The 18,098-nt window shown below is 42.9% G+C and overlaps 1 protein-coding gene across 1 annotated transcript in view; it reads left to right on the forward strand.

Moving 5' to 3' along the window:
* The first annotated feature begins 17,143 nt into the window (after nt 1–17,143).
* LOC118428454 (G protein-activated inward rectifier potassium channel 3-like) overlaps nt 17,144–18,098 on the forward strand; it is a 54,959-nt gene continuing 54,004 nt past the window's right edge. The window contains 1 exon segment of the mRNA XM_035838520.1: nt 17,144–17,165. The gene's annotated coding sequence lies outside the window, so the exon portion shown is untranslated.

Raw genomic sequence — 18,098 nt, forward strand, 5'->3', positions numbered from 1 at the left:
GTGGTAAAAGAAATCCAACAAAAAAGCCATAAAGCAAGCCATGTACTACCCCAAAGGCATGTAACACTTGTGCTGCGTCAGTAACGGTCTTTCTGAATATACGAAAAACACGAATAAGCGGTATATATCAGCAATAAGGAAGTACAGGGAAGTTTGTTCTAGAAAAATCGATTAGCACTTTTGCTCACTTCCTGAAAAATAACAATTTCTATAGCTCAAACACACCAGTTGTGATTACCTGGAATCAAATAAACCGTCTTACCAGGCTAAGGTTTTGTGATTACTTCTGAGCATATGCTTAAAGCTGACGCTAATGTCACAATAGAGGAAGTTAACTGTCCCACACAAGGGCGAAACCATTTAGGACTCAGCGCCTGCAGGTAGAGAACGTACGTGTTCCATGACTCACCTGTAGCGCTGTTCACCAGAGTACACCTGGCCATCTTGTCGACAGAAGGGAAGTACTAGTAGACACCGCTTGCCTGGCTGACACCAACACCCAAACGCAGCAGACAGGACAACCTGTGTTTCCCCCCACCACTTCGCCACGGTTTCACTCGGGACTTACCTGTTCTATAATTAGTTTGACGCTGTCAGCTACCGTGCGGGGGTAAAGGTCGAGCAAACAATGACAGGTGTGACACTTTATACCATTGCAATGCCGTCAAGTGTAGTGTTATACTATGTCCATAGAAACTTGCATTGTCATCAGCGGCCAACGGCAATCTATATGTTGTTTAGCTTTGTACTAGTCATGTGAAGTAACTCAGTAGGGTGCCGTTCAACCAGCCGACGTGTCTTCGGACATTTTCTCGACATGAACGTTCTGCATGAGCAAACAAACAGAATGGCGTCTGTGGATCATGTATTCGGTGCCAGTGGTCGTTACTAGTGCCTGCATTACACAGTATGGTTCGTAGGATCATTATTTCGCTCTAGCCCCCCCCCCCCCCCACACACACACAGACACACACACACAGAGGCACACACACACCACACACACACACACACACACACACACAAAAAACACACACACACACACAAACAAACACACACACCCATACAGACACAGACACACACACACAGCCAGACACACACACACACACACAGAGACACACAGACACACACTGACACACACACACAGACAGACACACACACACAGACACACACGCGCGCGCGCGCGCAAAATACCCTGCAGTTACGCCACAAGACCCCTCACGACCCACACATAACTCTATAGAGGTATATTATGGGAATTTTGATATCTGTGACAAGTGTAAGTTAGTCAAAAATTAACATCACCATACATTGATTATGTAAATGTGGAATTCACTTGCATGAAATTTCTCTCTATTTTCTTTCTTTTGTTATGTCTCCGAACTCTAGTTTTTGAATGTGAACTTATGTGCATACATGTATATGCCATGTGGAACCTCGGGTTGGCTATAAATGGTCAATTTATAACTCTGTGTTACATGTACAAATACTTGGGTATACAAATTGAAGATCATTTGAATTTGATATGCCATGTCAAAGACGTACTAAATTAAGACGATCATTAAGTATTATGAAGCATGCCAGTCTCTTTGTGTCTACGTCAGCACTTCTTACTTTATCTTCCTACCGTACATAACATATGTTAGTTCTGTATGGGATACTGCACCGGAGCAAGACCCTCAACACTCCAACGGATGCAGAACAGGGCCGGGAAGCTGCTACTGAGGGCACCGTACAGAACACCCTCGGCGAGTCAAAACTAACGTTACTATAATTAACAATGGTCCGTAGGGATGTGTGTAGAAGATCCATCTCCTACTTAGTCACAATTCTATGGAATAGTCTGAGGGAGTACTTGAGGCAGGCGCCTACAGTCGTTACTTTTAGGGCGACTATATAAACTATGTAACTATGGACTAACTATGAGATGATGGGCTTATATTATGTTGACTGTTTCGAACATGAGTATGGAATGTTGAATTGTAAATTACTTTGCGTATTTGAGAAGGAAAGATCTCTGACCCCCTTCACTCTTGAGGTCTTTAAAAACGTCTTAGGCCGAAAATGTATCAAGGTTAAACAAAGGTGGAAAAAACGTTGAAGAATTATGGTGTAGGGAACAAGGCTATGTATAATAAATGAATCTTGGAATTTCACACAGATTTCAATTTGATGAGCGATAACCAGTGCATCGTTGTGTAGCAGCCCAATTCTTCATCGGATTTGCAGAAGACATAATGTAAACTTCCAATGTTTGTTAAAAGTACACTCAGCAACTACTGTATGCTGAATAAACTTTATTTCCAACGTTAACGTATGCATGTATGCATAAATGTGCGTTATACAATAATATTCAGATATTACAAAAACGGCAATCCCGTAATTTAGATCGGTAACAGGGTCTGTCCTTGGTGCTGAAATGGTGGTCGGCACAACAATCCCTGGTGTCATCTTCATACACACAGCTTTCACTTGCTAAAGATGCGATGCAGGGTCCTAAGATACACTCTGATTTACCCTTTCATTTTGTATAAATGTGTGAAATGTACACATAAAGCATCTCTGGCAAATGACAGACACATCATATGATCATTGGGATATGCGGTGTTTAATCATCAATACTTTACATCAACGGATTTGATGGGCATTACAGACCGGAACATTAAAAACGAATCTTTACGAACACGAGTGTTTCCAAAATAACCTTAGCGTATAGCTACTGTTTGTCGATGTTGTACTTATTGCCGATGACGTTTGTGCGCGAGCCGAACCAATCGACAACGTCTGTATATCGAAATTCCCTATGGTTAATAACCGTTCCCATGATTGCGGCTTGTCTAATAAATCCAGCAATCATGTTTCCGTGCTGACCGTTCGGCCTTCGATGATTGGATTCTTGGACAAGTTGTACTTTGCCCTGCCTACGACGTGCCTATCGTCCATCGGCCTGATTAAATCACGCCAGAAATTATTAACTCTAATTTAAAATGTACACGCGCCCAGTAATGAAAAGCATGTCGTGTGTACGTCATAGTGCTTTGATTGGTTACTCATCCTTCGATGTTCTTCACACAACATTTGGTCCGTGTCGGGCCAAAGGAAATGAAACTAATCTAATTAGCATAATTGATGGGCCTGTTGTCCTGAGGTCTTTACTCAAGGTCAAAGTCAATCCCATGGGACCAGTCAACCTCCAATCGCAGGGAATGTCAATCAATCTTCAACTTTTCTGAAAGAAAGCAGACAGGCAGACGTAGGTTTTCTGAAGTAATCACTTGATATGACACTTACTGACGCTTACACCAATGAGATGATGATGTTGAGCCTTTGGATCAATGTAGTCAATAGAACTGGGAAGTTCATACGTGAACTGAAGGCGCTTCCTATTCAAAATTGTGGATCTATTTTTAGATTTGCCAATCAAATGAATCCGCATCTGACCGGAATGCGGCGGCGAGTATGACGTATTGTCAACCTTTCTTGGAAATAACATGAGATAGAATAAATACACCCCGCTACATAGCCTGGATGAATAGTTGTGAATAGTCGGCCCATCCCGGGAGGCGAGGGAATTATCGCAATAACTTCTCACCCACCTTATCCCGTAATCCGCTCACGCGTGGCCGGCCCAGACTCCAGCCCGGCGGGATGTGATGTATAACAGGTCAGCCCGCCGCTGCAGTGCCGGAATAAATTTTCCCTCACAGATTCCACGTACTGACGATCACTTCCGGTATCGCTAGGTGTTTTCAGACGACTGTTTAACGTGTGCGTGTGCTAACCTACAGGTAAGCCATGTTTCTTACCGTACAGATCGCGTGACATGGTAGCAACGTTTATGTCCGTAATTCACTTGACCAGATGTTTATCTATATTTCATCACGTTCGCTGCATGTCTTAATGCAATAACATCGTTAAGTTTCCGATGAATCTGATCGAGTGTCTGTATATTCGCATTTTGACCTTTTTTTCTCCCACAAAGCTACGATATATATCAAATATATGTGTACACCCTTAGTTTAACACATTTATTGCCATTACATGGCTTGGAAGGATCGTATGACACCTTACGTCACCATACGTGAGGACGTTACCAAGTTTCCTCCAGCTGTCTTCGGTAGTTTATCACGTTACCATAGTAACCTATCTCTAGGATCATGCAACCGTCATGACATTCCTGACGGCAATTTGACCTTTATCCACACATTGACCTACATGCAAGCCGTATCCTATATGTTCATCATCACTGCATCTTTAACCAACCATTGCCGCGTCTCTCAGCTTAATTGGTTCCACAATATTCCGTCCAATGTCAAAGCCCATATCGCACACATTTTCTAACGACTCTAATATAGATCTGTCCTAGCGTATTCCCCCATTACATGGTTATTAGTTGGGTGTTCCCATGCATGAAATCATCCAGAATAGGGGCTCTGCAGCCTGTGATTGTGAAGGCCAGCCGTCTGTGGTGTTGCAGGGCCGTACCATGTAGGAGAATTCCCGCCGGACCAGCTGCTCACTCCGGAACGATGAGTAACGAGCGGCAGGCGGTGGAGGTGACGACATCGCGGCGTGGTGGTTGGGAGGAGGGGGTGCCGAGCTGCCTGAGACGCACAGCGGAGAGAGGCCACAGCGGCTACAGCACCGGAGGGGGGTACCTGTGCAACCTGGCAGGGAGGCTTTGATGTCATCTTCACTTCAGGTGAGTCATGCGTCCATCCAACAATGTATCGAAAATATCAACACCTCGAAGCTTTTTATACATATTGATATAAAACAGACACGCAGTGCTGACATGCTGCGTCCTCTTTTACATTTACATTGGATGTATTCGCCCACATGGAGAGACTCAGTACCGTAATGAAAATCTACATCGTCTACAAAAGGTAGCCTTTATCTTACCGATGTAAGCACAGCTGCCCAGTATCAGAAAATATATTCTTAATAATATTCCTTACTTACATATAGAAATATATACAGCGTTGATAAAAGACCATGCTGTCTCATACGGAGTCAATAGTGCACCAAATATTTACATATGACGTATTCAATTGAGACACGCTATGAGAATGTTGGTCAGGGAACAACACATCAATATTTATGTCTGAAATACCACTGATTATCAATATCTATGCCGATGTGTTGATATCATGAAACTGGAGCTGACATATGTAGACGACGTCACCCATTGTTATTGCGGCACCCCCAGTCTGTCGGGACTCACGCCATGGCCCCATACTTGGGAGGTAGTCATTAAACTTTCAACGATCCAATTTCTACCAGTAACGCAGTCTACAATGGCGGTAAAGAAAAACAATAATTGGTCCGCACTGGTCCGTAGCTCCGGATAGTTCACTTTTAATGAAGCCCTTTTCTCTTCAGAGTAGTTAACCGTGAAGTTTATCATGGTTTACAGCACTCTCGGGCTATATAGTGCTTACCTGTGAGGGTGTCTAGAGGTAGATGCCTATAATGGCTTCACAAAAGCAGTTCTATCCGCCTTTATCTGCCTTGAACAGTCTCTGTGGCGCGTCATACATGCCCATCTCAAGGCAGGTGATGAGTGTTTTGATATGTTTGTGCACAATTTAAGTCTCCATATACCCGTCTACTGGTCGTGAGCTACGCATAGTCGACTAAACGTCGTAAATTACTAGTATCCTACCCTTTGGCAAACTTCTAACTGTTTTCCCAGCCCACAAATGGGACGGTGAAGACTGCGTTATCTATGCAGAACAAATCTTCCCAGATTCCTTAACACAGTAAAAAAAATTGTCATTTTCAGTATAACTTGTCACGTCTGTTTGCTTTACACTTGGCACTCCTGGCTCGCAGCACGAGAGTGGAATAAAATATTCCCAATGTACATCATTGAACGAGTCTAATCCTGGAACAAATTGGATTCAAAGGGTGAAAATGCCATGTCCCTTGCCAGGTATAACTTATATAGCTTGGACCTCAGCCTGTCGTTAAGGGTATATTGGACTCCAAACGATTTCTCTTAGTTGCGGTACAACTTGAGAAGTCCAAGCACGTGATGACTATGCTCCTAAATGTCCAGTCACGAAAATAACATAGGCCAGGTCCAGAACATTCCTCTACACACGTAGCACACGTAGTTACGTATACCGCACCAACACCTGATACCTTCAAGACGGGGTTGGCCAAGCACATGGGCCTCTCTACTGACCGACTGATGTAGTTGGAAGTATATAGTGTGGCTGAAACTTCACATTGTTTTTCACTCTTTTGTTCTCGTTTATTGCACCTACTTTTTTGCACCACCACCGGCCACGCTACCGTGTACCTCCCTGGTCGGGATACACGGTAGTGGGTTTTGGCTAGTATTTATATAGATAGATAGATAGATGTTGTTTGTCCGTCGAGTCGACGAGGACTTCAAAGCCGAACTGAGCATCGTCTTAATTGAAAATGAACATTTAAAATGATAGATAGAACACGCAACACGTGCGTAACATCTTTTTGCTTCTTTGCTGCTTACTTTTTAGTCTCTTTGCCATTGCTTGTTTCCCTAATCTTTTATCTCCATTCATCGCTTTTGTCATTTCCAACAGCTAAACTATGATTCCTTTTCATCTACCCTCTAAATTACTCCCTGCTTGGGGACCTTTCCCTGGCCGCTTAACAGTGACATTGAACGACAATATAAACACAAGTGGGCGTTTGATTGAGTATTCACACTTGACACCCCATTTCTGAGAGGTATGTCTTGATCCACCGACGCACACACAGCGTTGTAGTCGTGTCAATAGATCACTTCCTTGAAGGTGAAACACAAAGGTAATATCATAATATCAAGCTTTGTGGAGTATATCATGCACAACCAGACATTTTGGGTATGATTTGAAAATCTTATGACATTTGAAACCCGATATTCCCTGAATTCAACTCTAGCATAAAGATTGTTGACCAGCCTAAGTGGCTTACTTCAAGCTTCATCGATGTCAGGGAGTTGATTACATTGAAGTTCATCCCTGATGATCTCCACAAAACGCTACTTCAAAGCCGAGCTGAGCATCGTCTTAATTGAAAATTAACATTTAGAAAATGTCAAAGGTAACGTTGTACTGCCACCTTTATTTACTAGATGTGCGCTGAAGTAACATTGACAGAATCGTTCATTGCCATGATGACTCACGGGTGTTCTACGCATTAGTAGTCAGGTACAGGATAGCTACAACGTATCAGTGTACATGGATAAGTTGGTTTGACAAACTGGGTTGAGGTGGTCGGAATTGGAGCAATGACGCATAAAGAACGCCCGAAAATCAATGCGATGACTAACTCCATTCTCGTGTAAGCTAAACATGAGGATTTTGTAAAGGAATTCAAAACGTGTGACAAATGTATACGTACGGTATAACATCTATCTATCTAAATGATTTAACACCAAGGAGTCATATTGATATCCGTAGACTGTATATTGTTACTGACGTGTATAAGAGAGAAGAGATATCGCACATCCTCAATAGCATTTTACACTACACACAAAATCAAGATGGAACGACCGTCGACTTATCCTACATAAACTGGCAGTAAAATTCACGCGAAGTTGATTGGCCACTTTGGCGTTGTTCCAGAAATGTTGCGATAACACATTCCCTCTAAACCTCTATCAAATTCTCTGAATTTGTCGGTTTCGAATGAGAGACTTCGATTAAACATCTGCATTCAACTCTCAAGAACCAGGTAGAGGGGTGGATCACAGGATCGATAAGAACTTAAGTTACTTTATTTCCAGCGTGATTCATTTATTCTTTGCCATTCCGGTGTGTTATTGTGCTTATCAAGTATTCAAACCACGCAGTGGGGTATCATTATACATTGTTGGGGGCTGGAAGTATAGTTGATCCCAGACCTAAGGGTCGATAGGTGATAATGATGGTTTTAATCTGAAGTTCTGAACTCCTGTATCGGGTATCATTTACTTGGCCTTTACACTTATGTGATGTATCATCTTTCCTTGTGCTTTGTCTGAAATGACAACAGATTTATCATATAGAGTAACGGGGTTAATAATATCTAACGTGAAACTGATGCACTTTTTGTCGTTAACACTAGTTAAGTTTTGTACATCATCTGACCACGGTATAACCGATTAAGCATGGCTCTCTGCCATGTATTCTGCATAAGAACTTTTCTCTTGAGATACATGTAAAGGGCTCCAATTTCCTGACTACAAAGCCCTTTCTTTGTGTGATTATACATCTAGCTCAAGTATAGACAGTTTACCATGACAATGACCGACATTATTGAGCATAATAAAGTGTACGTGAATTCTGCCACGCCCATCTGTCCACAAGTGCGGCACGGATATAGATCACATGACAAACGTGTGTTATGGTTCTAGAGAGGATATCGGCTGGCAAAAAGCCAACTGAATAATCAGATGGAGACAAATGTCCGGCACAAGGCACAACAATGGTGTGGCGTCTTCCCTCGCTGCACTTTGAGTGAGGAGCATTGATCTTCAGAAGCATTGGACACTCCATAGGTATGCTTCGTTGCGCAATCGTTACAGAATTAGACCTCCACTTGACTTCATGAAGATGAAAACCACCAGGTGCTTTGAGGTTGTTAAGTTGAATATCGGCTTTTCTGAGATTTGCTCGAGTTTTTGGCTCACGGGTGGCGCAATGAAAGTCACCCAACATCCCTGCAGGGGCGTTGGGTCGTTGGGGCGCTGTGGTAGGGGCTCCGCACCTAGTATAGAATCCGATATTATGTAAAAATGCACAGTTATTGATATGTTCTTTGGCATGTTCAAAGGAACCAAGGTATTACTTTTCGTTGGTTGGATAGGATAAAACAGTTTTTCATGCATTGGTGGGATGCGACCAGACGTTGTTGGTTGTCATTCATGTTTCTATTTGTTGTATCTATTCGGTGCCCTGGCGACTCTGGCAGACCATATTCCGACAAGTAAGTAGGAATGTTGTTGTCATTCTTTCCAACATCTTGGTCGAATAAAACTTTCACCTTTCCTTACTGCGTCATTAATTCGTAAGTGTAAAATGACAACTTTGCAATTCATCGTATGAAATATCGTTGCCCCCTCTTCTCATTGTGTTCTTTTAAACGGAATAGCTGCAAAACAAGATGATGTATGAGCCACTCCTGCGAACCCGGTTGTGGCTGTAATTGGGGGCGCCCTGCCCGTATAGCTGAGCATTAATTTTAGTTTCACGACCTTCCATTGCGCACAGCTCCGCAAGGATCCGATAGACGAGACAAGGAGCGTTCCCGACTTTTAAAGTTGTGTAGATCCTCTCCTGATGCTGCACAGTTGATCGAGGAGAGACTGCATCAATCGCTAATTGCATCAGAGTGACAAACAAGCGGGTGATACAGTGGAACACGCCCTGCACATGAGAGAACTTTCCGTGCTCATCAACCGCGAGTCGCTATTACTATGATTAAACGTCAGGACTCCCTCCTCTGCATTCTAGTGACCCGATGTTGTCGGTAAATAGACCACGGACTATCGATCGGGCACAAAGCGCGCTGGGGTTGTCTCCAGATGGTCCCGCCTGGTCCTGGTCAGTCCCGCTCGGATGGCAGGTCGGGAGGTGCGCTTCGAGCTCGCGCAAGTAAGTCTTAGTGTAGAAAAGAGTTTGTCTGCGTCTTCTTAGGTTGGCCTTGTCCCGGTTGAGGGGAAACCACAACCTGTGATCATCAGGACAACAAGCTTCAGTTGTGACGTCTGGGCGCTTCTCGATATATGGTATGGTTGTCCATTTCTTTACGTCGTCATTGTTTGCCGGGAATATTGTTTACTGGCAAACTACATTATAAGTTAGAAAATGGGGCACACACGCAAGGTGCGGAATTGCTTTTCCTGTTAGTTTGGCATAATTTCTTGCGAAGAATGTAAGAGAATGTCATCGGCTCCAATGAAGTCGTTGTGAACATAGTTGTTATCCTGCAACTTTGTGGTTCGTTATGGCGATAAAAGGTACACATTGAAACTGTGCATTTGTGGAAAATCCGCATCTCTTGATGGCTTTGAAGAGGAATGAATCCTGTATTAGAACAGCTATTGTTGCCTTATATCCACCGACTATCCCCGTAGAATGACCTACTTCATGAAAAACCTATTACTGCGTGTGTCTGAAATTAAACCTCGACAACTGCTTCATGGAATCCAGCTACAGCTTAAAGTAATGTATCGACTTTTTCATCAACAACTCTCGTCCAATTTCCATTCTAAATGAATTCGGCTTGAAGACGTTACATGCGGGGAAATCGACTTTTCATGTTAGCGGGATTCTCACACGCCTGGCCCCGTTTGTAGATCGGCGATGGTTTGGGTGATTTTTTTCCTTATCAAGGTGGCGCCCAATTGCCTTGTGGCCTCGAATGGTCCGGAGTAGTCATGGGTTCGATTCCAGGCTGGATATTGTGTCCTTGCATGGGACAGACACTTCACAGTGCTTTCTTCACTCTACCCAGGTGTAAAAAGTGATACCTGACTTAAGTTGGGAAGGTAAAAGGCGGTGAAAGGAGAAGGACGGGCTCCACCTTCTAATACGCCTCAAAAGGCCTATGGGTCTACATTTAGACCTTAACTACCTTTACTATTTTTTATTTGCCCCGTTTGTTTGAATCATCGATTCCGTCTCGCAATGACGCCACTACTAGCGAGAAAGATGATTTCATCGGCTAGCGCTGGCACTGTGACATTTTCAAAACAGATAAAACTTACAGATGACAAATTTGTGCGATAGCGAAAGTACTTTACTTTGAAATATCTTACCCAGTTTGCTGGCATGAAATGTACACACGATACAAAAATGACATCGACGCTAATAACTGACCGTGTTTTGTTCAAGAAAAGATATAACGACACAGCTATAAAGATAGCGAAAACACGAGGATGTATCACACAGGATCTGCTTGGCGATGAATATAACAAAGTTTTTAAGATTACTCTTGTCACATAAAGTGTGACGATTCCCCTTCCTGAAGAATGGAAATTATACCGTGCTGTAATATATGAATTGGGCATTTTTTTGCGTTTATCTGTGACATTTTGACATTTTTTCATCTCGTTCAGAGACCTTGGCACAGAATAAAGTCATTACTTTTGGAATGTTGTATCGGAAGTTGCAGAATAATTAGATCTATGGGTTCTAAACTGAATTTTCCTGACATGTGAAGTGTTATAAAATAATTAGTGCGCCACAATGCGACCATGTTGCCGTACTGATTACTTCGTCCTCCACCTTAATCTGTAGGAAATGTATCTAATGCCTGTTTCATGTATATTTCACGGCAAGTCGCCTCCCGTTATCAGTGCGTGATGTCAGCCGTGTCCTATTCATTACTGGCGGCATAAAGTCTTGCATGAGACACGATACTAAAAAAACTGTTTTATTACTTTGCCGATGGCACAGCAAGGATTATGTGACACGTGTGAGTAAGTGTTGTTCAACTTCAGACGTGTTCAGTTATATACGATATATGAGTCTGTTTCTTCATCTTCGACATGTGTTTAAAAGGGATGTCACTGGTCCTAAGGTTGTAACCGAGAAGCCGGTTCAATCGTGGGTTGGGCATTTTGGTTGGGGCCCATCGGTTTTTCGGAAGGGATGTAATATGGGGAGGAGGTGCCTCAAGCACGTTAAGGTGGAAATGCTAGCAACCAGCCTCTGTAAAAATACCCTGCTTCTTGCTGCTTCTAGGCTCTAGAGGTGAACAACAGCATTAACAATGTGTTTGGAAACATTAACTTTTCTAAGTGTTTCCGAGACATTCCAGTGGACACCGTTATTGCAAAGGTGCTTCAAATGGACGAGAAAGTGCTGATGAAAATACCTGACCATGACGTAGAAAACGACCATCCCAGCAGACAGGGTGAATAATGAGGACATCAAACGGTGCATTGGACAGTCTGCCCTCCATGAACTTGACCAGATGGACCAGTGCGCCCCTGAGCCACAGGGGTCAGGGTATTAAAAAGTTCCATATCAATTCCCGGGGTTTTCGATAAGTTTTCCTGGTCGTATAAGGTCTGTGGGACCCCAATATATTCGGTCTGTTGACGTAGGTGCATATCAGCGTTTAACTTGGCTTTATGGGCGCGATGTTATGCCTCGGCTGTTAATCTCCAAACAGATGTTCGGAAATTTCTGCAATAAAGTTCTGACTGGATTGCTTTTCTTACAGTCCTCTAGAAGCCGACTGGAAGTTTCACAATTGTTCACCCCAACGTCTGCTTAGAAATTATTGTATCCTTCCGTTTCCAGCGTTGACTGGTTCCCACCGGTCGCATTGCAAAGTGACGGACACAGTTGGAACTTCAACTTCAACTTGGACTATCATTAAACAGTACTGAGCTTGAGGCGCAATATCTTCAGCCTTGTTTGCTATGTAATACCAATCTCAAAACCGTTGTGATTTCACACTTGGCTATATAGTCATAACGTTGATAAACTACAATGTCTTGGTAGACATGGAATAGGCCGTCTGATCAGAAAAGCTTTGCGTCTGATTGCCCACTTCGACATCTGTTTGGAGATAAGACTATACAGCCTCTTGCAAACGAGGCCTAGACTGCAGATCTTGCGCCTCAAGACTATTATCAAACAGTACTGAGCTTGAGGCGCAAAACTTGCAGTCTCGGCCTCGTTCGCTATGTTATATCAACATTCCGACGTTTTCAACTTCAAAACCCGTTTTTGTTTTTGCACTAAACTATAGTCATAAACCACAATGTCGCGGTGGACATGGATTAGGGCTGTCGGAAAAGACCGGGGCGCGTCCGGTCAGAAAAACTTTTCGTATGATTGTCCGCTTCGACATCTGTATGGAGATTAGACTCTTCATCGTGTCGTCGACTTCACAGCGAACCCTCACAGTTCAGTTAATACAGACATATCTGAAATTGATCTCAGGATTATGCGGAAATCAGGTACTTTGTAGAGAAGTTCATCCCTCTTGAGGGAATACCCTGACAACCGCTCTCATCAGTTATCCCGTCTCCGGGTACGACTGAGACGTGGATTTATCGACCCCGACACAAGACAATACAACACGCGAAGATACGTGTTGCCAAGTTACAAAGATCGTACCTATCAACTTTTGATGCAAACTTGCATTTTACCTCGAATGTCTCTTCAGTGTACATCAGTGTCGGATAGGATTACGTCACACACACAACATTAAATATGTGATTACTAGCATGTTCTATATTCCATCATTAGAGATTAAAAATGTACATCTGCATTTTCCTTTATAGAATATTGATAGTTACGAAGATTACACGGAGATGGATCGAAGGATGAGAGACAGGGTAATATCGACACGTCTGACGTCAGGTAGCCTGGTAACCATTCTCATCGGTTTAGACAAGTTGTGTTTTACCGGCTAAGTCTTAATCTCCAAGCAGATCCTATGGTGCCATAAGATAGTATCAAATCTGGCCAAGGAGTATAGCCGGCTAAGGGAGTCAAACGGGCTACGGGAAGTTTGATACTATACATTACGCACCGTGGATCTGGTTGGAGATTACCTAAGTCTTACTAATGCTTAGGTCACATTTCCTAAACGGGGCCCGGTCGTGCAGTATGTGAGAACGAAAAGTAGGATAAAAAAGATAACGAAACACATAAAACGTAAAATTAATCAAGCATGAGCATGCAAAATATAAAAACATTCAATCATGAGCACTATTTGTGCATAAGCACGTGCATGTTTCTTGATACAACATTTTATTTTCAATTTCGACAAACTGCCCGGCCGGGCCCCGGCTTGGAAATGTGACCTAAGCATAAAAGTGGCTTAGATGATACGTTAACTACAATGATTGATTTACCAACAGTTGTCACTATTTTCGGGATATATGATTATGAAGGCCATAAATTCCCTTGATAACCAATTAGCGTTAGACTGTTCCTTTGTCAGCACCATTGGGTTCACTGGAGGTGAAGCTGAAGTTTGACCCATGGTGCATTTTAGGGATACTTGGTGCTGGTCCGTGCGTCATTCAGATATGTGCTTATCACTTCCGAGATGGAGCCGATTTGTTTCCACATAACCTCTGCATCTGGCTTTAATTAATGATCCTCTGTTTCTATCTATGGTGCCTGTATCTTGGTGATCGTGAGAGAGTCTTGACAACTGTCCGGTGACTGAAGCCTCAAAACAGCCGTTGCCCCCTGGCCAGCTCAAACGATATTCTTCAGTTTCACCAATGCCTGAGAGCAAACACAAGAAAAGCGATGTAGTCTAGCCAATAGCCTCATTTAATGCCATTAATCTAACCATGCAGTGTTTGTTTTTAACCTCCTTGGTTTCACTAAGCCCAAAACCCCACAGAGGCAAGGCTAAACTGAGTTCGATTGCGTTCGACTGCGTAAGTTTGCTTCGCCAGAGACCTGCTTCGAACTTGTGAAAGACGTGGAAATCATCTGTTTTCATGTCGCACTGGCATCAGTGGACGAATCAGGACGGATGTTCGGCACAGGGATGGTTGAACTGTCTGACTTTTGAGGGGCGGGGTTGACGTACTTGACGCGGTTTGCACGTCAAACTTCCGCCTTGTGAACTTCCAGTCCCCAACTTCCTTGTGAACTTGCCAAAATGCAGTTACTCAAGCAACTGGATATGATTTGGGACACTGTCAGACGTTTCAGACAGCCATCCGACGTCTTTCGTCTGTGACACGTCCGTCCAAAATCATATTCAGTTGCTTGAGTAACTGATTTCAGTTGACATATCTTTGATATTTCTGGAATGTCTAACCTTCATCGATCATCGATGTTCCTTGAACGTTTTTTCCTTTTTCACATATCCACCCCTTATGGACCCTCTCTGGTTTTCTCGTGCATGAGACAGATCCAATAGTCGAACGGATATAAAGAATGACATAAGATAAGATAATCTGACTTTATATATATATATATATACATGTACATTTGAAAGTACGGTCTGTAGACATGTAGCATAGGGCCATCGACCTAAGACATGTGAATCATATATGTATAATGACATCATTATGAGATTTGATACTCAAACTTGGCTTCCCCTGTCCGTTCATGATTGGAGCATTTGACCACCACCTTGACCGCAATTGAATTGACCCTATTAATTACCCACTGCCGTTAGTAGTTGTTGATATCGCCTAAAAATAGACGCCGTTCCAAAAATTGTAAACACAAACCACACACGAAGTCGTGGTTTCGAAGATGATGTTCAGATAATGTCAATATTGAAAACTTACTTTGTAATCATCATCACATTGTTATGAAACATAACTGGACTGGAAAAATAAGAAAGAACATAGGCGATATTGATAACAGATTGGACATCTTATTTTCTGCAATTTTATGGAGAACGGTAGATGTCGCCATTAGAATTTAATGATTGTATTTTATACCTGAAATGACCCTTAATCATTACAGAGCAAGCAAACTTATAACTATTGCATCAGACTGAATTGTAGGTTGCATTAATCGGACCTTTAAAAAACTTACTACATCGATACTTAGTCTGCACTTTACGTTCATCCTAGTGAATGTTCTGCCTTAAAAAAAAAGTTAAGAAAAGAAAACAACTTACTATTTAATTTAACTTTGCACAATTGCCACGTTTTCCCTACCACAAGTCCGCCAAATACTATACCCAGAGGCAATATTTACAGACCGCTTGGCTGTATTATCATAGGTGTTGCTCAAATATTAGTCATTCCGGTTCTGCCTATCGACTTCTTGGAGTTGGACATTATTAACGGACCGTTTCCCGCGGGATACCCGTGACGTCAATGGAAACGTAAACCCCCTTACTTATTCTTATGCAAATATTCACCTTTGACCCGCCAGTAAGTTTCCCAAACTTTCCCCAGCTTGGGACGGCCGACGACGTGTCCTGGGGTACCCTGGTCTTTTCAGCGCTCTCCGACGCTATTTCTGGACAAAACTGCGAAAATAACATATTATAGACGAGCAGAGGATATTTACGAGCAGTTGGACCTGAACCTGTGGTAAGTTTGGCTCACATAACGGTGATGTTTGAAGGTGGTTTGACCTGAATGACGAGGCGTAAAGCGTCAGGGGCATGATTATGCTGACCTTTTTTGCAACCACAACACGAAGGCTTCAGTTTCTTATGCCGCCTTAATGGTAGTCTTGGTTACTAACCTGAGTTGAAAGGACTCTGAATAAGATACTAATAGAGTGTGGGAACGTATAGGAGTCGCACAAGCTTGTTTACTTCACTGTAGTAGCGTTACAGGGGAAAAGTAGCGGGGGATTACACTTTGTTGTTGGCGGCGTGGTCGGCGCATGGCGGGCCGGAGGTACTCGGGGGGAAAGATCACCGGTTTTCCGGTACAAAAATTAGAAGCCATGCAATTGAACAATTCTCTAGAGTGGTAGATTTCCTTCTCATACTGACGGCACAACTTATCTTCTTGTTACTGAGTCGGTAAAACAGCACAAAATTTGTCCCCGTGCAAGACAGTCTTGCTGCCTCGTGTTTTGTAATTTTTCGTAGCGTTCCGACACCGTCGTGTTTCCTTTCTCCAAATCATCAGAACCTCATCAGTTGTATTCTCCCGGCGATAAGAATTTATTACCCGTAACCATGTCTAGACGATCGTAACATTTCTAACGTTCTCATTTTTTTATACCGAGCCTGAAACACCGAAGACCTGAACAAAAAAAACTCCCCATCATGCGCTATTGTTGTCACCCCCCTCCCCACGAATCCCGCCCCCCAAAATAATGAAACGTGTCAACAAAGCAAAATACAAACAACTGATAAAACAGAAGATGTTCAAACAAGTGACAAGTTCACAGGAGATAGGTTTTATTGCATCGGGGAACTGCCAAGTGGACTATTGAACTTCCGCTGTAATACCGGTATGTCTGGGGAAGGTTGTCATCTTTAGTAGGTGTCAGGATAGTGTTGACATAAGCAAGCACCAGTCACTAATGTTTACTTGCCCGAGCGTAGATTAGCCGAGAGTTCTAATTACTCAGCACTTCAAGATCAGATAGAGGCATTGGCTGGTAACGGTACACCACAAGGTGCTGATTAGTGAAGATTATTTATGGTGTTCGGTGCCCCCTGGCACTTGTGTATCTCCTACAGTCATTCCCAGACCTGTTGTACAACCGGCTGATAGTGGGTGTTGGTGCGGAAAGGTAACTAAACATAATACATTATTGCATGGGTCACTTGATGTACTTTGTGCCTTAAACCACAACTGGTTTCAAGGGATTTGTTCCTTGTAATTTGTTTGTATCACATAAGAGGTTTACTGCCATTGTGACCTAGCACACTCAGTTTGTACTTTGGTACCTTTGTTAGTATAATCTGTATGAGGCTAGGCTAAAGTGGTTATCCCAACCCTGTATTCTCAACTTGAGGTCTTCAAGAAACTTGGACCTTGGTCCAATCTAGCAGTTACTTGGCAAATCATACTTTGTAGCACATGCAGAAGCAAAGAATCTTCCTAAACTCAAAGAGGTATAAAAAAAATTATAAATTATACATCGTAAAGGTTCTGTACCCTGGGAGCCAGATAGGACCGGGGAGCTAGCGAGTTTTGTTGGGGGACCCAAGGCAGTCAGCCCGCAGATCTCACATTAGTGCTCCTGGGGAGTTATCGCTAACCTTTAGAAGGGTAGATAAACTGTCCTAGCTGCCCGATCCCGGCTGGCTCCCAGGGTAAGGTTCTGTTACTCAGCATCCTTTCCCTATGACTTGCACTTTACCTTGTGTCAGGTAAGAAAAAGGGCCTCCTCTGATAATGATCACGTCAAGTGTGAAAGCAATCATGTGACACTTTTGTAAATAATGAGATAATTTCATTTACAAACAATGGACTGATGAAATGAGGTGATAATTACTTTCCAGATAAGCACGTCCCCCATGGCCAGATACGTAATCCTCTGTTGCAATGACATTTTATCAGAATTTTAGTGTTGTTGGTTGTTGGAGGATGAAACTTGGCTGGAAACAAGCAAATTTTGAGGTATTAAAGCAAGATTACCTAAAGTTGAAAATTGACAAGGTCTTGTTGATCATACCAAATTGGTGCAGCGAGTGCTCAGGGTTGAAGAAGTTTTCTAAAA

The sequence above is a fragment of the Branchiostoma floridae genome, chromosome 13, assembly GCF_000003815.2.
Source record: "Branchiostoma floridae strain S238N-H82 chromosome 13, Bfl_VNyyK, whole genome shotgun sequence".
NCBI classification, from domain to species: domain Eukaryota; kingdom Metazoa; phylum Chordata; class Leptocardii; order Amphioxiformes; family Branchiostomatidae; genus Branchiostoma; species Branchiostoma floridae.